The sequence below is a fragment of the Hippoglossus hippoglossus genome, chromosome 13, assembly GCF_009819705.1.
Source record: "Hippoglossus hippoglossus isolate fHipHip1 chromosome 13, fHipHip1.pri, whole genome shotgun sequence".
NCBI classification, from domain to species: Eukaryota; Metazoa; Chordata; class Actinopteri; order Pleuronectiformes; family Pleuronectidae; genus Hippoglossus; species Hippoglossus hippoglossus.
In genome coordinates, this window is record NC_047163.1 from 9,203,971 (window position 1) to 9,229,338 (window position 25,368).

General features: G+C 40.7%; 1 pseudogene; it reads left to right on the forward strand.

Annotated features, from left to right (window-relative positions):
- Positions 1–24,085, forward strand: part of LOC117772940 — a 39,120-nt pseudogene extending 15,035 nt beyond the window's left edge.
- Positions 24,086–25,368: the final 1,283 nt, after the last annotated feature.

The following is a 25,368-nucleotide window of genomic DNA, read 5'->3' on the forward strand; positions in this document are numbered from 1 at the left end:
TAATTGGCCTCAGCCTTGCTATCCTTTACACAAAAGCTGCATTTACATTTAACTCATAAGCAAGTTTAATAGGAATCCTTTCTTTGGTCCTCTTTGGTATTGAATCACTTTTTCCTTTCATAGATCAGGCTGCAGAGTTATATATTGTTTATATATATTAAATGTATATAGATACAGATCCTCCGTCCATTTCTGGGGGTTATTAAATGTGGAAAAGGTTTTGATTGACCTGTCTCGGCACATGTTGACTTTGTTCGAGAGAGATCTCAGTCAGAATGATGATGTATGATTATTTGCAAATCTCCACTCTAATTAACACAAGCTTTATCTGCGCAGCAGCGGGATTCAAGTAGGCAAAGCCCAGTTTTTCCATTTTAATAGCTGGAAATTATTTGATAATGCTCGCGGGGCTGTGTCTATTTTTAGGGAAATTACTTTGAAGGGAGGGAGGGGGCGAGCGTTGATTCCTTTTGTGATGGGAGTTTTTTTTTTATTCTTACCTGAGACACGTTGTTATCGTGACATAGCGGCAAACGTGAAGATCCATCAGCATCCAATCATGTCCGTACTGATAGAGAATATTAAAAATCTGTTCATTCATAAGCAAGACACTTGAGTGAGGTAATGTCAGCTCTTCTGGTTAGAGACATTAGGCACAGAGTTGCATTAGGATGGGTTAATGGATAAGTGGGAAGTGGTGTGGCTGTGCTTTGTTAATGGCGTAATGCTGCCTTTAATGGCCCACCGTTAATGGAAGCTGTTGTTGGATGTTTAGTGTCAGGGTCGAGAGTTCTCCTATGATTTGGCCCCAAGTCTACCCACAGACATCTCGCAAACCACCTAGCCCCTTGGGTTGCCTGGCCTGCGCCCCTCAAATACATAATTCACTACATAATGGACGTGATTTCTGAGTGCACTTATACAACCTGATCACTCGGCAGGCTGCTGTCTTAAAAGCAGCACGTCTCCTCACCCATGCAGCTCATCTGCTGACACGATTTATGACATTTTTAAAGAGGGTTTTACGGACGCTTGTGTGGTTGAGTGTACCGAGGAGAACGTTTCAAAGACTAATGATTATGCCATAGGATCAATTTCTAGAAACCCTTATGGCAAGTCATTTAGAGTGATAATCACCCTTCTTGAAATGTGCCCTTATTCTTCCCATCTGTCTCACCCGGCAGAGACAAATGCAGCAGAATGACTCTGGGATTCTGCTCGAGGTTTAACACTTCACTTCACAACTTTTATTTAATTCAACTTTTAATTGTAGAAGGACTTTAGTGAGAGCTCAACGGGCTGCTCCTGCAGTGGTGCCAGCAGGTCGGGGTGTTGAACACAAAACAGCTTCTCAGACAAACTTTGGTTTGGTGATCGTTGACTCAGGAACTCTTGGGTTACTAGCGTCGTCCTTCGTAGCTAAACAATGCAACATTTCTGGCTTACATGTAGGAGGTCGAGCTGATTTAGTGAGCGCCCTCTACTGGATCGAGAGGCAAACTACTTTAGACCGTCTTATGTGTTTCTTCATTCAAACAGGTCATTACAGTTCGAATATGAACTTTCATCCCCTTGTTTGAAGGCAATTTTCCTTAGATATTCTACATAAAAGTTTGTCTATTTTCCTTCCTAATGGAGCAGATGTGTTTCTAAGCCTTGTGGTAACATTTATTCAAACTCCCTTTTATCTCCAGTAACCGATAACCCCCCACAGATATTGGTTTTCAGAGCTTTGATGAAACTCAGCTGAACAATTTAAGCTAAATCAATGCTGGATTGTCTGCTTTGATTGCACTGTCAGCATCTTTAGAGCGAGACAGTCATTAAAAGCAACTTGAACATCATTTATTAAAAAGCATCCGTCAATGGTCGCCTTTCAAAATCTTATATTGAAGTCCCTCGTTCATCAAAGGGAAAGATGTAAGAGGTCTTTGAATCCGTTGCAGTTTTTTTGTATTCTTAAAGTCTTTATGTCGCTTATTATCCAGCTTCAAAGCTTGAATGATAGTCAATTAATAATGATGCAGAAATTTAGATTGTTTGGTTCAGAGTGTTCCTGGGTGTGTGAGAAAAACACATCTAATGACGAAAAGGTTTTAGAAGTCGAAGCAGAAGCAGTCCGAGGTCTGTTTTTTTTTACTCTGCGTTCTTCTTATTACCTTGTGCGATGGTTCAGTAATGGACAACATGACATCATGTTGAGATATTTCCACTTCAGCCTCCGTGATGATTAATGGAAAGCTTTACTATCTGAAGCATCAGCGGGAAACATCAGTTTTTGATGACAGTCCCTCGATTTTGTCCTCACCTAAACTTAAAGTTCTGCTAAAACAGAAGTGTTCGTTTGCAGTTTGTTTGCAGTTTATTTCGATTTATGTAGCAAAATAAAATAAAGAAATCTCTTCCAAATTTAGCAGCAAACTTTGTTTTCATGACATTGGCCACGGTAAGAAAAACAAGTTTTGTAGACCTCTAAAAAGTTCCATCAAACATCACACCATTGTGTACCTTTGTGCAGTCAGCCATTAATTACACAAGTGGCTTAAAAACAACCAAAGGCAGAATAAGTATTTTCCTTCTTGAGCCCCCTCCCCTCTCTTTCTTTGTGCTCTCCTCTCAATCCCCGATGAGAGGCGGAAGCAGCAACCTGATCCCTTAGCAGCAGGTCTGCACAAGTACTGAGGACTCCACAGAACACGTCGGAAATCAGAGAAAATGGAGCCAGCATTTTCAGTCACAAGGCAACAATGGGGACCCGACAGGTGGGACTGCAGGCAATGCATTAGCCCTGTTCCCGCCTGCTGTCGTCTCTGGGTGTCTGTTGACCACACATGATGCGGCAAATGAACATTGTTTTCCTCGCCTGAGGGGGAGAGAGCTATCTATATGTCTCTTTAGAAAAAAAAAAGTTATTTATTTCACACTGGAAACTGCATTTCACTTCTAGCGAGACGGGAGGGTGAGGCAGGCTGGGCTATTCATTGCTCAGGTACACTGAAGTATCAAGCTGCACAAGGGTTGTTTTGCAGAGCCTCGCTCCTTTGTGCCTTTGCATTCTTATATTTTATCAAACCTCTTCCATACACATTAGAGTTCTTGTCCTTAATGACAAGCAGGATTAACATGTGTTCTTTGATTGGCTGCTATGTTTGCCAGGCATGAACGCTATTGTGTGGCGTGGAAGCACAGTGGTCTAAAAACGTGTCCATGCTGCCGGGGTCAAGGAGTGCAGCTATTATGCGTAATAGACTCACACTAATAATATTGTGTGTTGGATACTCTGCATAATTCTCTATTTGCTGTTATTCCTCCACCTTAGTGATGCACAGGCTTGTTTTGCCCCAAGGTGACAAATACGCCTCTGCACAGTCCCGACTGTTAAAATGTGGGGACTTCTTATTTATTTTTTTCCTCTAGTTTTTTAAGGTTGTCATGTGTTTGACAAAAAACAAGTCAATTATAGAGCTGGAACTAATTTTCAATTAGCGCATTAGTCAATCAGCAAAAGCAATGCAGCTGTTTTGATAATGGAATGGTAGTTAATGTAATATTCAAGGGGAAAGATTCCAGATTCCTTCGTTTGAATGTGTGAATTTGCTTCTTTTATTTTTTATTTTTAACTGAAGAAATTACTCACAGATGAATATAATCAGTCATCGATTGAATCCCTTGTCAATAATTATAACTGCCTGTTTTAATCTGCACACATGGACGTATCAATCATCAGGTTTTGGACCAAAACTTTGCCCAAATCCTAGTTTTATTTATTGCCAGAGAGTTAAATCTTGTTATGAACTCTGTGATGACTCAAAATCATCTTCATCACAAATATGTTTTCGCCATTTAATCAATTGTTTCGGTTTCAATGAGGACAATAACTTTTAGTCTGGATGTCGGCAGTGGATGAATTCATTCAAAGCTTGAGGTCACAGTGATGTTGTGATTATTTGTTGAAGGAGAAATGTGAAAATAGAAAATGTGTCTGCTGTACTTGAGACTAATTTCTCATTTTAATATTGTTTCATTTCATGGCTGTGCGTCGGTTTAGTGCTATATAATGTCAGATTATATCACACGCTCTTTTTCATCTTAAAACTAATAAATGTTTTAGACTTTGGGCCACGTTTGTCATGAAACTCGGAGATAAGAATCCGCAGAGAGTGAATCGCTTATTAAAAACAAAAAAGAAAGACTAGACAGGATCAGTTCAGCTGGACCATAGATAGAGCCTGTGGGGACTATCGTCAGAAAATGAAACCTTTGTCCCAAGTCTTTCTCTTTATAAATGGACCATCTTTTCAGATTGATTCCCACTAAAAGACCCTCACTCCACTCTGAAGGTCAGAATGACCCAGGGCAATGTCTTTAGGGCGTTGGGTAACTTTTTGAGCCTGGAAACAGATGGTGTGACATAAAGCGAGGCTTGGAAAATGACCCTGAATCTACACGTCACTCTCTGCGCACTTCATTTTACATAAAGTGGCCTTTGTCAATACCATAGTGCCTCAACAGGCTCATACTTTATACTCACATCTGAGAAATAGATTTGTATTGTAGACCGAAAACGTCCTCTTATGCTTTAGAAAAAACAAATGTCATTATTTGTCGGCCTTTCAGAAACAAAACTGTTATAATAAGAAGAGCGTTATTATCATTTAAGCATGTTTTCTCTTAAAAATGGAAAATAAAAGAAGATAGTATGTCAAACCCACAAAAACAACACGCTCTCCTCTCAGCAGCAAGAATCATTTTCTCTGATGGTTCATATTTTTCTACATCTTTTGCTGATTCTGTCTGTGGTTCATTCTTACAGCTGAAACATTGGAAGACTTGACGTGTTTTTAGTTTTTAACATGTTTAAATTAATCTTGAATTTATTTCTTCTATCGCTGGATTAATAAAACACTCTGTTCCACTGGTGCTGTCGCAATAAGAAAAGAATGTCCAATGAACACTTAATTGTCCAGTTCTCGAAGATAAGAAAACACCCACTGTTTCAAAGCTAAATTCAAGATTAAAAAAACATTCTATACTTGGGTCAATATGGTAATTGTTCGCTGCAACTATAACCAATTTAGGACAAGCAACTAAATTAGGGGACAAATGTCTGTAACTAATTTCATTGCAAAGAACCTAAAGGCTCATGATTCTAATGTCAACTTCATCGATACCAGAAGAAACTGAGTCAACCAAGTCCTAAGGATCCATTGTTTAGGCAACAAGCAAAATATCTTGATGATATGTAACCGACAGAAAGTCATGGTCGTCCAAAGAGCCAGGCTGCTGAAGTAAGAAGCCTACACACAACAAGAAAAATACTCCAGCACAGTCCGTTTCACTGGGATGTACAGAACAGAACACAGCCCAGTTTGTGGTGCGTACTTCCGGCAGAGTTAGGGTCACTCAGTTATGGACGTTAGTATTTTCTGTAGCCGGCTCTCGACAGCCTGGCAAATAAATACGAGCTGATGCACTTAGTTTCATGTGATAAAGACTCTGACAGGCAATTACAGTCGGCAAGAAGAAGTCTGCTACTTTCGGTTTGGAACGACGCTTCCGCGGTTCAGCCTGCAACACAAAGGGAAGCCGCGTGAAAGAGATGTCGTGCACGTGTGCTGTCAGTTATCCATCTGTGACATGACTGCACCTCTTCCATCGAGAGAGACAGATGGAGAGAGTGGGGATGAGGCTGTGTATAGCAAAAAAAAAAAATCATTGAGCTGGAATACTTCCATTTTAAATACACTCATGTGCTCATCATAGTGGCTAACAAACGAGCTGAGAGCGACAGAGCTGACAACACAGCAGCCTGTGGAACTCGAATGTTACTAAATAGCTACGAGGAAGCGTCGTGGACCCAAGAGAAATATCCTGAAACCTTCCCACACCTCCCCACATGACAGCAGTCCCTCTGTTCTGCTGGTCGTCGGGTAATGAGAGATTGGGCTTATTAAATCACTGATCTCTTCTCATTTCAGATACTTGATATGGCAAATCAAAATTCAGCACATGTTTAATTATTAAAGCAAAGACGAGGACGAGGAGCAGAATGTCACGGGAGGTTAGGTTCTCTTTGATTTCTCGCTTCTTAGGCAAGCAGCGATCACTAAAAGACTCTCGCCTTTCCTCAAGCATTATTGATCTAGTTGAAATGGTTCTGGCTGCCCTCCCTTTACCGCCGGAGCGAGGCTATTTGCCATCAGGTCTTTGTGGACATGTGCCATGGGATCTCCATTCACTGCACAATCCTCATTTTCAGCACTTAATAAGTTTGGGTCTCCGTTTTCTTTTGGACGTTGCAGCTGAAAGGCGCACACACACACACACACACACACACACACACACACACACACATGGGAGGGCGTAAAGGGAGCAAACAGGGATAGAGAAGAATAGTGTGGGGAGGTAGCTGATTCCCTGGTGAGCGTATGGTCTGAGCTGTCGTCACCTGTCTCTTCTCGGGGAAAAGAGGCGCCTTAATCAGGAACATGAAAGTGTCTCCTGCGGTGCTGCCTCCTGTCTCTGTCACTCGCCTGTCTATTACTTTATTTACCATCGCCAGGGTATTAGCAAATTTTTTTTTGTGTCCAGAATAGTGACTCTAAAATAAATGCAGGAGAATTGACAAAAAAAGCAGCCAAATACTGGATTCGTTCACTGATTTGAAGCAGCATACATGTGAATCTGCTGAGCCCCTGTTCCAACAACTTAAAAACACAATGACATTGTTTCATCAACCGCATACTTTACGACTTTAACACATTATTTAAAAACTAATAACGTGTCAGAGGTCGAGAATAAAGAAGTGACACGTCTACGTGGCGTCTCAAATGTGGTGCAACGGTTTTTCATCTGCATTATATGTATAATTGGTGTTGATGGTCATTCTTTTTCTATTTAGACTTTGTGTAGTTTTGACTAGTTTTATATTATCAGTTATCAAAAAGACTCAAATCCTCAGTCAGCTCGTTATACAGGGTGACATTCTCTGCTGCTTCAGACAATCACCATGGACATTTTCTCTTTATGTGAGAGCAGAAATGTCCGAGTCAGTTGCTCTCGACAATTTGCTGAGCTTTTCCTGCCAGCCCCCCCATCTGAAAAATGTCTGAAAAGGACATGTACATGATAAGGGCCCACATGGGTGTCGATGAACGTGATTTCCGTACCAGAATTAATATGTTATTTATAATTTATTCCATTTTCCAGAGTACACACTCAACAATGTGGGAATCAAAACAATAAGAAACTATTAAATCAAAACTAAACACAACAGGTTAAACTGAGGCCACTTCTCACCGTCCCTTCAGCACATAGACAACTGCTAGAGGAGATCATCTTTATATGCTTTGTGTGTGTGTGTGTGTGTGTGTGTGTGTGCGTGCGTGCGTGCGTTTGTCAATGCCAACTCACACTGTTCACCTACTTTAGTTACGAAGGATTACCTTATCTCGGTGAGCAGCAGGAGCTTTGTCTTCTCCAACTCAACATGTGCGCTGAGTTCTCATTGTGTAACTGTGTAATCTGTGCAGATAAAACCTTTCCCTTAATACAGACTCTTTTAAAGTTTTCTGAGGGGCTGAACCCGGCTTTATTTGAATATTCAAAAACGTCTATTTGAATTTGAAATGTAAGGAGTCTATTATACAGGAGGAGCGATAACCTTTCCGACACTGCAGTGCTTGCGGTGTAACCTGAATATAACTGACTCTTGTTATTAAACAACTGCAGGCTTCAGCAGACAAGGTTGCGTAGCTCCCTCTCTCTCTCCTGAGGAGTTTAAGTACGTCATGTGGACCTGGTTGCCAACGAAAGGCTGAAAAAAATAGAATACGGATGTTTCCTTGACCATTAGAGTTTTCTGGCAGCAACACGCGCAGGTGCAGCACACAATCAAGTTGGTGACAGATTATTTCTGGCAACCGAAATATCTGCTACAATGAAATGTAGGAGTTTATTATCAAATTTGACACATATGCAAAACCATGTGGCCATGTCCTGCTCAGGGAGCTCATTAACTGCCTCCTCTTAATGGATTCACAATGTCTCCATGCACTTTCCTTTTTTCCTCTGTGTGTCTGTGCACCAGAAACGTCTAGCTGGGGCCCATTCAAGCATGAGAGTCAGTTTCATTAGATTTACATTAGAAAGACAAAACAAGGCAGTGTGGGATGGCTGCATCAGCATACTGTGTCTGCACCAGCAGACTGCATTAGCATTTCATGTGGATCGGGCAGATTTACGCCCCCATTTTAGCATGACTGTTAAATGCAGAAGCAGATTCACAGTTTATCAAATGCACCACTCGGAGTCTTAGGGCGTTTTCAGATATGAAAGTTAGGGACCAAGCTTCGTGTCTCTTTCACACCTGTTATTTTGGTCCAAACTAAACTGAAAATTCTGAATGTCTGGACCAAACTGGATTGGTGTGAACATTACGTCATCAGATGCTTACGAAACAAACTATTTCATGAATACAGCGAAGAAATGGGCAAATATATGAAGTTGTTGACTGTTTATACTCACATTTTAACTAAAGAAAATAACGCACTGAGCCTTCAATCCTTTTAATTTACTTTACACTGCCAGATAAAGAGATTTCAGGTGTGACAAATCGTGGACAATGGGAGGCATCAATGCAGTAAATACTTTTAATCGCACTTCACTTGACAGGTGACAGAGCTTTCATCCGTGTGTTCGGTGAAGAACTGCTAAAACTGTCAGCAGTGGAGATGTACTGAGGTTTGTTTTGTCCCGTGCTGTCACGATTAAATGTCGCTGAGCCTTATTTAAATGCAGGGACTGTAACTATGTGGGTGAAGTGCTGTGGTAGCGCTGTGTGTTTCTCAAACAGTTGTTATTGGGAGGGTTACACTGATTTGATTCTCACTTAAGCAGCTCCTGTGTCACGGATGTAACAGAGCTGTAGGCAGTAATAATAGTCATCAACACAGATCGGCTCACACATTTTTTCAAAATCCTGCCTCTGTGCTTGTAATTCTCCAGGTTTTTCCGCATCCATCAATCCAGCTCATTTTATACGGCTGTCACATTGAATTAGGAAAACTGTTTAAGTACTAAAAATACTTAAACAGTATTTGGTTCAGTCTACCCAGCAACAGCCACCTTTTTTTAATTCTTATATATTTTTGGTAAATAAGAAAGACTCAAAGAATAAGGACACTCAGAATGGATGCTCCAAAAGATATTTTTTATATCTTATCTTATCTTATAAGACAAGACAAGATCTTTGGATGTGAACAAACTGTTCTGGATTAACCAGGATACAAATGCTGCCATCTTGTGCACTTGAAGCCAGAGTCTGAGCAGTAGCGATAAGGGGATTGAGCCACGGTATCGAGGTCCAGTCGATACATCTGCTCGACCAATTGCGAGTCAATCTCAGCTGTCAATCAGGATGTTTCACCCTGTTTTGATAGCTTAAAATAACTTAAAACCCAACTTACTTTAATGGTCCCATAGATAGAGATTGAGAATTGTGTCTTTTCACTAATTTGCTGAGAGTCGGATGAGAAGATCGATATCGCTCTCATATCTGTTGTTGCAGCACAAAGATTGAAACTGGGTAAACAGCTACCTCGGCTCCGGCCCAGCCATTAAATCACAACTAGAGACAAACAAGATATAGAGTTTTAATTAGGCGCCTTAAGAGGAGCTAGCAGGCAAATTTGGACGGTGCCAGTTTTTATATATTTTATATTCTCATCTAATTCTCTGCAAGAGAAATAAGTGTATTTACCATAATGCGAAAATATTCCTTTTAAATGAAAGCATCAGCCACAGGGTAAAGAAGTCACGTCAGTAATAGCGACAACTTAAAAAAACGCAGTATTAAAACATACAGCTGCCTGCCCTGTATAATAATACTTTATTAAACTGTTCAGACTCTGTGTTGTCTCGGAGTCGACAGCTCGTAAAGATGAGTGACAAGCGTCAGAGTGTAAACTTCAGTGTCGGGATCAGTCGGCAGCAGACCGTGTTGACTCCAGGCAAAGTCTTTTATGTGTTTGTGTCTTTAGTAAAAACACAAGACAAGTACATGACTACTTTATGAACTTGTTTAATTGTCTTGATGTGGAAATGACAATAGACGACAGGAGGTTTTAACATGTGGGAAACTACACACAGTCAGAGCAGGAAGCAGATCTCTGTGCAGGCTGCGAGCTGTGCAAATACTCCTTCAGTTGTAAGTCTGTCCCAGTGCACACAATGGTAACCATAGTAAAAGTATTTACTTTCATTTAAAGTGGATTCAAATGAGCATCACGCACAAAGCAAATGAATTAACAGCCCCATCTTTGCATGACTGGCAAAACCTTGAAAAGTCTGAAGACAGAAAGAGGAAAGCAAAAGTAAAATGTTTGTTTTGGTGCAGAAAAGGCTTTTTATGACATTATAGTTTGCAGCTGTTTTGTGCATGAATATGTTCGGACAATTTCAGGACTGAATGCGCACAGAATATCACAGCATCTCTATTGTGTTGTACTTTTTCTGTAAATACACCAACAATGTTTTGTTCGGCAATTCAATGCACATAAAACCGGCCGACCACTTCTTTGTCCTCGTGCACTTTGCTGAGCCGCTGATGGCCGCTTTGGACTTTAGCTGTCAGATGTTCCACACGCCCACTCGTGCGTGCACCTCAGCCTGAACTCTGAGAGTCTGAAATGTGAATGTGAATACCAAAGAACTGAGCAGCACCTCATTTTCAGTCGGACCGTGGCGGGCTCTCTCCCTCCCCAGCCGCCCTCTGGCTCTAACCCCTCACAGCAGCCCATTGAGACACTTCTGCCGCCACCCTCCCCCCATCCCCATCCCCCTCAGAAGCACTTTGTCTCCATGGCGATGTTTTCAATGAAATTTAGGCCAGGAAAGGTTGTTTTCTTTACCAATGGGGAGCTGTAAAATTAGCAGAACTCTATAGAAACTGCAGCTCTTGGTGTTTTTAGGCGAGCACTAAGTGGGGCTGATAAACGTCAGTCAAATATGTGCAGATGGGGCTGGGGGGGCTTTGAAGCATTCAGAATAATAACTGTTTCCAATTTTCAGTCACAAACTTCCATGCTGTGTCGGAGCTGAAAAAGTAATTGAAAAATGTGGCTTTGCTCTGCTCTTTTTGCAGTCAGCAGTTTGGACACTGTTATCGGCCAGTACGGGGAAACACTCGAAATCCCGTGCAACAATGGAGCCGTGAAAGCCGAGGACGTCTTCATCACCAAATGGAAATACGTGAGTCACAGCAGAGGTCAATAGATTCAAAGTGGTGAAGTCTGGCTGACACCCACTTATCATGTCTGAACCACACCCAGTCTGAGTGCATGTGCTAGTGCATTAGAGCATGCATCTGTCCCTCCATATGACCCTGGCCAGGGGGGGGCAAAACACTATTATTTTATTGGACCAGGAAGCCGAGGCCACGTGTGACAGACATGTAACAAATGCACTCTTCTCTGCTTCCCAGGACAAAGGGGATGGACTTGCAGGAGACCTGCTGGTCAAGCAGAAAGGCCAGAACACTTCAATCATCGCCACTGACGACTACAAGGACCGTGTGAACATGGCCGCAAACTGCAGCCTCCTGCTCTCTGAGGCCAAGATGACCGACCAGCGGACCTTCACCTGCATGGTGGTGGCTGGTGCCGACATCACAGAATACCCTGTGAATGTGTTGATCAACAGTGAGTACAAGCCGATGCAAGCCTGAAATACCTTCCTCTGTTTGTATGGTGACTGACGAGAGCAACATGTCAGCGTTCATATCACTCACAATGCATCCTGCTCATTTGCACGTTTTTTGAATGTGTTTCAGAGACGCCAGCAGAACTGGAGATTTTCTGACAAGGCTGAGGAACTGGAGATTGGCAAACTTACCAAGGTGGAGTTTTAATGATAAAACAGTGCTTATACATACATATTTTAAGCAGTAAATCATCAAGGGAAATCCCTCACTTGAGCTAAAGGTATCTGGAGGCGTAGCAGAGACCATGTTACTACAGTATGAGTTCTTTGAAGTGATGCTCATGAATTAGTAAAGAGCAGAATCCCCCCCCCACCCACTGCAATTAAAATACCCAGAGGACTCTGAGCGGCTTCTAGAAATGCTTTGGGCATTTCATGGTCTGTTGCGCAGAAAACTCGTTCGTCGACAAATAGCAGCAAGGCCTCTAGAAAAGCTCATTTGCTCCGACGTGTGGTCATTTATTGAGAGTGTGAATTGGCGATGATAGTTTTTCTCAATATTTAAGTTTCCTGTGCAGGTTATTGCATTTCCCTTTCTCAATTTGTGATTTCCTTTGTTCCACAGTTAGCAAATGTGTCGCTCACGATGCCAATCCAGCTGCACACATTAAATGGTTAAAGAACAACAAACCCCTGGAGGATGATGTGAAAGGTATGTACCTATCGACCTGTTGCTTCAGTGCATCACAAAACAACACCATGGTGAAGTTTGGGCCAATTTGACATTGATACATGTGTTTTTATAACTCTGAGGCTACATCCTTACTAATGTGTTTGTGTAATAATTCCTGTCCATACACCTAGCATTGACGTACACTGGGCATGAGCATGCAGGTGTAAACAGGAAGCAGATTGTCAGACCCAACAGTAAAAATGTGACTGGCAGGAAAAGCCCCAGAAAATGTTGGGAGCAACTGATTCATACATTCAGCCCCTCTGGGAAATTTCAGGAAAATGTCTGGAATTCAGTGCATGTCTGAAAACTTAAGCTTAAAGTATTTACACATTTTGCCTTCACCACCAACCAGGTGACGACATCATCGTTTCAGAACATCTCCATTTTTGCCGTCCATACCAACACACTTCAAACTAAAGCATTTTCAAAGTTCTCTGTTTTAGGGTTAGGGTTAACCAGCAATGGTGGTGTCCTTTTAAAACATAGTATTTGTGGATGTAGCCTGACTAGGAGAGTCACTTTAAAATATTCCTCTGATGAATTTAGCTGCAATCGTCCTAAGTGTAACTACAGTGGTTTGGTCTTACACATGTTTCCTTGTTGGTGTTCTCAGATAGAACTGTTTCTTTTCTGTCCAGGGATTTCCATCCAGGAGTCGGTGCTGGTCGACCCGGTTACTGGCCTCTCGACCACTTCCTCCGTACTGGAGTTCTCTGCTGAAAAGGAAGACACGGACGCTGTGTTCACCTGCAGCACTGTGAACACCATGGGTGTAGAGCTGGTGTCCTCTCCGGTGAACTTCACCATCACCTGTGAGTCTCAGAGCTGCATTAACAACACACACTGACTGAACTCGCTTTCTGTTTGCAGATGAGCGGCAGTGATGAGAAGCTTTGACTCAAAACAAGAGACTAAGAGCTGATAATGGATTTTTATTTTAACTTGTTAGGAGGATGTTTCAAAAGACACCGGTGCTTTTCACTGCACATTAGATCCAGCTGAGGTTTCACACATCTTCTATTGAAGGATTTCTTTAAGGATTAGTTTGACTTTTTTGGAAAAACATGAAGTCAGCAAAAGGACTAACTCCCAATAAAACCAGAACTCGTAACTTTTAAAGTTGTTTTTTGTATGGATTCGAGGAGTTTATGCACAGAACCGGGTTTCTTGTTTCCTAATTTCCAGTTTTATGCAAAGCTTAGTGCCTCTTGCCGCAGCTCCATATTTAACAGACAGGTAGGAAGTGATATCGATCTTCTCATCAACTTTTACCAAGAACTGAAAGAAATTACCAAAAACCACAAACTTGTGTCTCAAGATTGTCTATGACCTTGTGTATTTTGGTAAAGATCCACCTCCTGACAAGTTGGGCAGTCTTGCAGGACGTAGTGTTTCTCTGATTATCATCCAGTTTGGTAAAAACAGGCCAAATGTAATTTTTTATGCAGTGAGTGACACAACTTAAAAATAGATTGAAAACGTATTCACAGATCACACAGTGTCTTGCTGGGTTTTCAGTCTGACCCACAACTTCTTATACAAGATACAAAAATCTCTATAACTGAAACTGTCGCCATGAGACAGGAACTTGTCATTTTTCAGTCTTTTATAACATGTTATTCTTTTGATTCAAGTCAAGTTAGACAACAGCAATGACACATTTTAATGGGAACAGTTGAAAAAATGAGTAGTGGATTCTGTAACTCTGGTGGAATTCATGCTGAACGCAGCATTAAGTATTGAAGTCACCTGCTCCGTGTGGCCTTTAAAGTGAACTTATCATTTTTCTTAGGAGAAATCTCACGAGTTTGTCTCAGACAGAGCGGAAACATTGAGCTTTGAGATGATCGTCTGCTCGAGTGCCTCTGCTCGAGTTGAGTCTGTTTCAACAGTTTCCTCAGCTGGAGTTGGAAGTTGGTGAAAACTAACCACGAAACACCAAGATAGAGCTTCTCTGTGAGGTGCAGTTGGTCTCTGTGGTTCTTGTAGCCAGCTGATGGGGCCACACGCTCTACTTTTTACACCTGCCCGTCCTCATTTACACTCAATTGTGGATATTCAACCCAAAACCTTTGGGCCCTGAAGGGGTTTGGACAACATTTTTTTTTACCCATGCCCAGAAAAACATTGGGCACGGTTCGGTTTTGGACACTAGAACCAGAATACCGGTTTGGTTAGTTTTCTCTCTGGCTCGGACAGAAAAGTGTGGCCTGAGCTGCACTCAGACATGAGCTCCAGAGAATGTTGTTTTCCGGAGTTTGCCTTTCACATATGAAGAACCCAGCAGGAAACTGTCCATTTGCGTTCTCACATACAAGCCCAGGAATTAAGTGCATGTCTGAAAGCATCTTCTGTCTCTTGTTTCCTGCTCAGACTCCACAGAGAACATCGTCCTCAAGGTTATTGCTCAGGACCCTCTCGTAGAAGGAGACAATGTGACTCTGAAGTGTATTGCAGATGGTAACCCGGCTCCTACCAGCTTTAACTTCCACCTTAAGGTACATGTGCTCATCCACATCTCATTGCAAAGGGAAATCCACTCTCCTCATGCCTCTGCAACTTGCATATATAGATTAATGATGCTGCCTGTTTGGCATCCTTTACTAATCGCCAACTGTTTGATCGCTTGTCTTTGAAGGGAGAAATGGTCAAAGTGGAAGATGCTGACACTTACACCATCACCAACGTCTCACGTGACACCACCGGTGAATACAAATGCTCCCTCGTTAACAACCCCTCGCTGGAAGCATCTAAGGAAGTCATCGTCAACTGTAAGAATCTCAAATATAATATTTTAATGTCAGTGTGATTTTCTGTCTGTTATCTTCACTATGAAAGTGGGAAGTGTTTCATAGAGAAAAGAAAAGTCCCAATATCTCTCTCTGCTAGCCTACCTGTCTTCCTGTGCTTCTCGGATAAAAATGTTGTGTCAGTCGTGCTGCCTCTAATAAGCTGCATCTGCAGGGCTGTGAGCCAGAGCAGGGCTGTACTGTTAACAACAGGAATGTTTTGACCTTATCAAGCCTGTGAACCATCTTTTCACCAGCCTCTTCTCTGTTTTTTAGACCTAGACATCAATTTAAGCCCTCTGGGAATATCGTCCAGAGCGCTGATGAGGCCTTAAATCTAACGCTCCAGATTGATGCATCCGGAGAATACATGGTGTCCTGGACAAAGGTAAAAAGCAGCTTTTGATTCAACAAAGCTCAAGACAATGGAGGAACGTTTGTGCTTGTTATCTACGGCGCTGATATCATTTTCTTTCCATCCGGATAATGTTAAACTGAACAAGAGCCCAAGTTTACCAAGCTGACCTACTCTGACTCAGGCCTCTATGAGTGCAAGGTGAAGATGGGACAACTGAGCCAAAAAGCTTCCTTTGAGCTGCTTGTTAAAGGTAAGGATTGAAACTCGGAAAACTCAGGGATTATTCGCCACGTTGCTTCAAGCTAGATGAGACTACTGACGCCTCTCCCATGTCTGTGCAGCAAATATAAAACTATAGCCAGTGGTGTCTGTCGTCTCATCCAGCAAGAAAGCAAAGAAGGACATATGCTAATCTAGAAGGGAACTCCGTAGAGCACATACCTCCACCAAGGCCCAACAGCCCCTTTAAATTCAATGAAGCCACACCAAATTTCACACGCTTATAGATAAACCCAATTTTAATCAAGATCTATGAATTTTTCTCTGGGAAATAAGTAAAAATATTGAAAAACATCCTATCTGGCAATATTAAAGAAAGTGGAAGAAATTTGCTGATTCTGCCCCCTGATCCAGATCACACTAAAATTGAATGGGTTCCTTCCCGACCTGTACCACATCCTTCCACCAGGTTTTGTGGAAATCCATTCAGTTATTTTCTTTTGTAACGAGCTTGCAACTAACTAACAAAGGCTAAAAACATAACCACCTTGGCGGAGGTAGACAGCTCTTTGGAGACAAGACATGTCTCTGTGGTTTTAGCCGTGTCCATGAATGCAACTATGACAAATCACTTTCTCATTCAGATGTATCTGAAGAGTTACGTCCCGTTGCAGGTGCTCCAGTGATCCGACAGTTTTCCAAGCAGCGCAGCGCAGACGGCCAGCACAAGGTCCTGATTTGTGAAGCTGAAGGTGCCCGAAGCCGGCCGTGTCCTGGAGCATCAACGGCAACCTCGGTATGCACACTCACGAAGTTACAGCACGAGCCCTTGTTCCCGCCCTTCCACACATAATTGTTAGGATGTCTGAAGGTCGTATTCATCAATGTTAGATAACTGCACATACATTTATTCATCACGACCGCGAGAAGATTTTATTTTTAATGTACATTCAACCTCTTCTGCCGTCAGCGCACAGAAAAGTCTCCACATTCTTTTGGCTTGAAGAGACCTTGAGGGGAAACACAGATTATTAACAGTAACACATACAGCAGTGCTTTGATTGTTATGTAAATAATCAAAATATAAAAAATAAAAATCTGGCAGATGCTATTTGATAACCAATGTGGATATTTACATCCTGGTTCTAGGCTCTGCTGGACCAAAATAATGAGGCACATGGGGACAAGCCCTGGAAGAAGCGTTTGAAATGTGAAAGTGTTTATTTTAACCCCCAAATTGATTTTCCACCAAACTCGTCTCAGCAGTCTCTGTTCCTGAACCTAATCAAACTGAATTAAAGTTATAATATGTAAGAATTCGACTTGACCTATGTTGGATATGTTGTTTACTTGCTTACTGACCTTATCCAAAATGTTTCCAACAATTTTGAAAGACAGAGAAATACCCAATTTTATTCAAGGTAACTTTCATGGGGAAAATTATGGAAAAACATAATTACCAAGTTTCAAGAAGATAAATTGAGTAGTTAAAAGACACACAAACAGAAATGAAAACATAACCTCCTTGTCGCTGCAAACTACTTTGTAGAGAATGGATTAATTATTGTACTTATCTTGAAGGGCTATTACTTACAAAATATCTACTATGGATCAGATCGAAAACAGGGTTTTTATCGAATCAAGATCTCAAGGGTTCAAACTTTAAAGCTGAAATCTGTATCTTTTCACTCGTTGACAACCCACTACAGCAGAAACGGCAGAGCTGCTTCAGAAGGTTGTCGTGGTTGTAGACGCCTGCACTTAATTTGAACCAGCCTTTGCAAGACCTGGAAAATGCACCAGAATGTGAAGTTCGACGCAGCAGAACAACTGAACCACAGAATTTATCATTACTCTCATCTCAGACGGTTGCAACAGCTATGACAAGCAGATTTATTTTCTTAAATCGCAGCTAAAGGGGACAGAGTTTCCCCTGATGTGCTTGTTAACAGTTTGAATGTAATGATTTATTGATTTAAAAAGAAGATGCCAGCTTTAATAAGTGGCTTCTCTTCAGGTCCAGCTAGAAACACACTTTTTTGTGTCATTCATTATCTGATTATTCAATGCTGGTTGTCGTAGAAGAATGTGTGTTGTCCTTCTCAGCTCAGAAAGAAGAGTTTATACCACATCCTTCATTCAGCAAACATCAATCTTTAAACTTAATAGAAGTGATAATGTTACATTTATCGTGATAATCAATATCAGGTATGAACATTTTTACCCACATATAATTTTGGGCTGTATCACTCAGCCCTATAGTAGCAACAGCATCTGAAGTAGACAGAACATATTGTTTTGGATTTCTCTCTGTGGCAGGTGAATAGAAAACCCAATTTTTGCTTCATTTGGAACATTGGAATCCACTTTGTTGTTTTATTGTGAGCTATTTAGGCGTCTGCTTCATCAAACAACGTCTTAAAATTCACTTATTGAGTGTGAGGACGCCATAAACAGTTCCATTAACAAGGAAGACAAACCACAGAGATGATCATATACTTGTTTAAATGTAATGGTATTGTTTTCCTCACAACAAACCTATGAATAACATCAGCAGAGATGTGGTGTGACTACACAGAGGCAGCCTGCTCGAGCCTGCTCCCCCTGGAGTTTGTGAGGAAGCAAAAAAATAAAACAATTCAAGGTTTGCCCTGTATTGCAGAGTGACTGAATGCTCCCTGTCATGGGCACGGTGGTTTGCACTGTTAGTATTTTCCCCAGCTATCACACATTTTCTAACTTATCTCCTCCAGACTTTTCTCGGTGGTTTTGCCCGGAGTAAGTTTCTTAATTCCGGCTGAGGTTCAGACTCAGCATTTTTCACCAGACTGTCACGAGAGACAAAAAATTGTCTGTTTTTTTTTTTTAAATGGACTTTTGCAGCGGTGGTGCACCTGTGTGTGCACTGATAGCAGAGCCACTCAGTGACACACTGTGAATTATACCAACGGGATGAAAATGAACTTGAGGGCATGTGGGACCGTTGTAATTCTTTTCAGCCCTTTCAGTGTCTAACCTTAAAATTACAGCTGAACCCTGTGTAATAATTAATCAATGAACACTGAAGCACTGAACTCTGTCACTCAAGGACAATGCGTTTTGGAGAAAGCTCATTTCTAACATCCCAGTCAAAGTAGATTTTTTTCCCTCCTACCTTTGTATCCTCAGAACCCTGCTCGCTGAGAGAATAATGTACGACTTGATTACAGGCTCAGTAATGGTTATTTACAAAATTGCCACTTCCTCTTGTTGTATATGTAGAGGATGCGAAAAGGGTGTTGGCAGTTTGTCTTTGTGTCTGGGGTTCTCCTCTGAGACTCAAGTGTCTATAACCCAGAGGCACACACGCTGAGTCTTTGTCAAGGAGAGCCCGAGTCATTCATCGGAACAACATCGCCTCCTAGTGCCGTAAATGATCCTTAAACTCCCCCATGCTGGATGTGTGAGAGCTAACACTTGTGTTTATTTTATTTGCCTCTCTCTGTGCAGCCCGAGGAGAGTCAATTCGTCAACGGAAAGATTACACACAAGATCACAGTTGTGCCCTCTGCAAATCTAACTGTGTCTTGTACAGTGATCAATGAGTTTGGCGCGGATACCAGGTCTATAAATGTGTCATCCCGTAAGTGTTTGCTCCTCTCGTCACCCTCCGCTTTAAATTCCTCCTAAAGCTGCACTCTGCCTTCGTACATGTTTTCCTACTTCTCTCATAAATTTTCTGTCTGCATGTCGATTATAATATTGAGCTGTTTTTATAAAAACCAACGATTTAGCAGGTATGTACTAACCCACCTAATTTAAGAGTTTTCTTTTCTTTTTATCTGTGTACTTTTAGTTTTTTGTAGACTTAAAATTAATTCTCGTATTTAATCGAGAAATCTTGCTGTCCTTCGATGATCTCGACCTGATCGACAGACAGGTCAAGACAGATAGAGAATTTCTTTTTTTTATTATTTATTGCAAGGATCAATTATAAAAGATGATAAGAAAAACTATCAGATACATGATGGGTAAATTAGAAGTAGTGATGTTCCGATACCGGTCCAGGGTGTACCCCAATGTCACCTGGGTTTTGCTCCAGCAACCCTTGGTATAGATAATGGATGGATGATCCGATACCATTTTTTTCCCTCCTGATACCAATTCTGATACTGCATCGCCCTATACCAAGTACCGATCTGATAGCTGTACATCCCAAAAAATAACAGCTGATGTCGTGTATGGAAGTGGCAGTACAGTGCATCTGCTGTTTTAAAAAATTGCAGTATCTAACGCTGGTATCCGTACTGGAACATCTCTCATTTCAGGATTTAAACAGATTTTGGATTTGTATATATTGTTGGTGGTTTGCCTCCTCAGTCACTGTGAACGTCGTCACTCATCATCACTATGTCACTGTCAAAATGTACCGGATGCATGCACCTAGCACTTAGTACACTCTGTTGTTTTCATCATCCTCCCTTTTCTTGCTTACTCATTCCTGGGTGTTTGGGACACTCCTCGCTCAGTGTGTGTTTGTGTGTGTGTGTGTGTGGGTGTGGGTGTGTGTGTGGGTGTGTTTGTGTTTGTGTTTGTGTTTGTGTTTGTGTTTGTGTTTGTGTTAGGATGCTGGATTTAATCTGTTCCCTCTTTGAAGTACTTGCATGCAAACGTAGAATAGAAAGTAGAGTAGTAATTTTCTTCCAGACATCAAGCCTGTTTTTGTTTTCTTTTGGTTGGACGTTAATTTTACTTTATATCTGATTTCAGTATTTGTGGAGGTGAGAATGGATAAACAAGGTAAGTCGTAGATGTCTTCTTGCTTGTAAGAAACGGTGGGAGGAGGGAGCGGCGGCTAAAGACCCCGGGGAATCAAATGTCCACTGAACGGAGGCTCTATAGCAAATATTTACCTTCAACATCGCCTTGGACTGTGGTACTTGAAACCCAATGTTTGGACAGTGTGCTCCTGTTAATAAAACACTTGAATGATGAAGGAGGAGGAAGAGGAATGGACTTACCAGCATCCTGACAAATTGCCAGCATTGTCCGTAATCCCACTGGCTGATGCAATGAGTCATAACCTAAGAATACCTGTCATTAACATTTAACTCAGTGAGTCATGACCATGTACCATGCGGATGTTTCCATTCATCAGCGCATTTATGGCACAAAATGGCTTCTTTTTTTGGGGGACTTCACATGAACCCAGGCTGGAGTTTCATGCAGAGTCATGTCTGATGTTTCTGTTTTGTCTTTGTAGCAGATCAGTCGGAGGACAGCGACCAAACCAAGTTGGTGGTTGGAGTCGTAGTCGGTCTCCTCGTCGCCACACTCGTTATTGGCCTGGCATACTTGGTGTACATGAAGAAATCCAAGTAAGACGTCAACAGTGAACCTCAATGCAAATGTTAATTCTCTTAATAATGACGCTTATCTTTATCAAATTCATGTATTCACAAATACACGTTTGTAATATGGCCCAATGCCAATCTTTTTATCCTAGTCACGTTAGATTCCCTTCGTTATATTCGCAAGCTCCAATGTTTTCATAAAAAATGAGGCAACATTGCTAATTTCCCAGTTGTTTCCACTAATCAATAAGAATTATACAGAAAAGGTTCATACTACATTTAATATCTTGTTAGTTTTGTTTAGAGGTGCTGAACAAATCAAGCTGTATTTTTTGACTAATTTACATAAATACATAGTTAGAATGTTGTGATAAATGTTATATTGTGTATTTTGACAATAGCTAAAAGCTGCATGTACATATAAGGAGTATAAATGAAAGTATAGTCAAGCACACAGCATGAAGCCATCGAGACTGATGATATATAACTGACCTATTGCTCCCAATCCAGTTATGATATGTTAATGAAATAAACACATACACATAGTTGGTTTAAGTTAGATACATGGTCTATACCCAGTCATCAGAAAGTACCCATCAAGTACACAGCAGACTATACATGTTAGTTTCAGTACATGCAAAGGTAGCAATACTACTATACTCCAATACCTGTCTGGTGTGTTTCATGTCATAATAGGTTTGTACTGTACTGAGAATCTATAACATTTAAATGAAAATGAAAAGTAAAACATTTTTACACTCTGTGTTTTGTTTGGATTAAACACTAACGTGTTGCTTACTGAGCGTTAGAAGGTGCTGCCAGGATGATTTTAGTGCCCACTTGCTAATCAACCTTACATTTTCCAAATCAAGGGAATTGGCTCTTGATTGATCATGAACACAGACTCTCACTCGCTTATATAAGTACACAGCAGCAATACAAGTGATGTTGTGTTGTCAGCGCACAATGTCCAGATGAGTGTAATAGGAAGCATTGTCATCCTGTCGTGTTTTCTTGTAAACAGGCAGGGCAGCTGGAAGACCGGCGAGAAGGAGGACGGTTCCTCTGAGGAGGAGAAAAAGCTGGAGGAGAAAGTGGAGGAGAACAGCCAAAAAGCTGAGGTGTAAAGAAAGAGCAAACATCCTGTGGGAATGTGAAAGGTAGAAAAAAAACTTCTCCATCATCAGCTTAGATAAATAATAAAAAAACTGATGAAAAGTAATTATAGCTCTAATGAAATTGAAATTTATTTGAAATGTCTTCTTCTCTTTCCCAGTGAGAACGTGGCACATTTCTCTTCACCTCTGTCTTTGGAAGAAAAAAAAGAAAAGAAAAACACACCTGTACATTGGGATGAAGATGGTTTGGATTTGGTTTCAGGGAGAATTTCACTCAACAGCATATCCAAACACCCCCACCCTTCAGAGCCCCCTTGACCTCTCACCCCTCCATTCCCCTTAAAAAAAAAAAAAAAAAAAAAAGAAAAAAGAAATGAATGGAAACTGTATGTGATTATACATAACTCGTCTGCACTACTGATACATGTGTAAACTCGTCTACTATTAGGATTCATGTTTGTTAGAAAGGAACCTTTGGGAAACTGAGAAAATTCAAATCTTTTTTTGGTTTTATTAGTCGATGCAAGTAAAATGACTTCTAGACCAGTTGCCTTTTGCTGTCGAGGACGTGTAGGCCGGCTTTACTCCCCCTTTTACTCTATTGGCCCTCGGAGACACAGCAGGGGGCCGAGGGGACGTCATCGCCACCGCTTCTTTATTTTACGTCATGGAAGTCAAACGGCGTCTGCCTTCAAATAAATCTGTTCATTCATTTCCACCCAGGCGTTAATAAGGTCACGAAATTTGAGATGAAACTCCAGAAAGGGCTAAGGGTATATTCTTATACTCGGCATTAGTAATAGATGGTAATCTGATTTACATGCAGGAAGTAGGTGATGTGAGTTCTTTGGTGTTACATGATTTTCTTGTTATTTGATTGTGTGTACGTTCATGAAGAGTAACCACGAGAGAAAAAATGGCGCAATTCGTCATTCATGCCCCGTCTCATTTAGTTTTTGTTTCTCAATCTATCGTTCATTCAACATATCCACTGTATTTACACAAGCAGGTAGATTATTGAGAGAATGTAAGAGCTTAATTCATCCCACTGGCTTTAGTTCCGCTGCACGGATTCTTTTTGTTATGTTGTTTTCACGTTTTCTCAAGAGAACGTCCTCGAGCCTGTAGTCATGACCGGATATTTTAGTTTTATCCATCAAGGTTGTAAATTAATTCTTAATTTGTGCTCCTTCAGTGTTGAAAGTGTGCCTGTTCATTATTTAGCTATGGCATCATTTTGTAATTCGAGGACACAGAGTGGACAGGATGTTCGTCTCAAAGTGGCCGTTATGGTATGTTTGCCTTCTTTTGAAAATCTACCTGTCGTTGCTTCAGTTTGTGACGTGCACTAGGGTTCATGTTTTCATGTTCAAATTTGTGTAGAATACGATGGAATACACGCAGCTGTACTTGTCACATGTTTTTTGGTCTTTAAACAGCATTTACTTAATCGGAAAATGTACCGAGGCCAGGATATAATCGTGAAGTATGTGCTTTTAATTATCTTTTTGCTATTTATATTGAACTAAATTGAATATCCTGGTAGGTAAATTCAGTATTTGTCACATAGCTCACATCTTGGATTGGAACCGTTGATGAATTGCTTGCAGACTCTACAAGAAGGTGGCCCAGTGTCCGGTTTAATAATAGATTCAGATTCAGCATGTTATGATCTCCGACCTCGACGCTGCTGTTTGTTGCCTACCTTGTGTAAAACCATCAAATTGGAAGAATGACCAAAGAAAGTGAACGTTGCCATGCAAGTATTGTAAATATCTGATGTTTGTTTTTTGTACTTTTGTTTAAAATAAAATGTACATTTGGAAAAGTTACGTCCACTGAATGGTCACTATGTTCTTTCACTTTTCCTCTTTTGAAATGTAAAACAGCAGAATGTTTTTCCACTTGTGTACACGCAGAGAGAGAACATGTGGAACGATGCTGCAGATTCACTGTGATCACTTGTTCAGTAATTTTGCAAAACTATGAATATTATTCAAAAGAATTAAGTATTTTTGAGAACATAATAGGAATAGCAAATAGCTGAAAAACATTTGCAATTCTGAAGGACAAAGAAAGTCGTTTCACTTTCTAAAACATAAACTCTACGCAGGTTTATTACAATCTAACATGGAATTTGATGGAAGTGCTTCAATTTTCAAAAAATTGAAGCTTTTCAGAATATGATCTCATATATTTGGATTAATTCTGATACTTGATAATAATGATGAAATAATGGCAACGGACTATGAAAAGAAATGTTTTCATATCTTGGGAAAAAACTGATTTGATCCAAAATTCCTGTTAGAACTGACCTGAGTTTACGTCAATGGCAGAATCTAAAAAGACATAAACACTCATCCACACATTCCTCTGTATTTACTATAACTGTTTCCTTAACAAGAATGTGGAAACTATTTAATAACTTAGGCTACAGAGAGAGATGTGGTTCTGTTGTCAATGTGATCAGGAACATGGAGGGACTGTATGAAATAAGTACGGTATACAAATACAATTTAATGGTACTTAACTTTCCATTTTCTGCTATAATACCTTTCGATACCACGACATATGAGAGCAAAATACACTTAAAACATTCATGGAACAGCTCTATATACATTCCTAAAGCACAAAATAAATGACCAACATAAATAATGAGGAATTTCTTTAACATTAAAGTAGTAAATAATTTCCTTTGCCTCACACGGGTGAGATATTAAATTGCTGCTTATAATATAACACATATCTCACTGAGAGTTGTGATTCTGCGGAATGATTGCTTTTAATTTTGATATTTATACTTTTTGGTATTTTTTTTTATTGCAATGTGTTGCTGCTTTCACTTTGGTAAAAGATCTGAGTACTTCTGTAACTTAAAATACCGAACGATGCCATGACAATATGTTTGGACTCTATGATCTTATACCTGGTGGGGGTGTCTCTGCAGAAGCTTTAACATTATGTCATTTTGTAGAACATGACAAAAACACCACGATTTTCACTGAATAGCCCGATGACGGGTGCATCCATGAGCCATGAATACCAACAAGGACATGGTACACGTGATCGATTTAAAGCTACTATGTACAGTACGTTTACCTTTTCACATATTCCG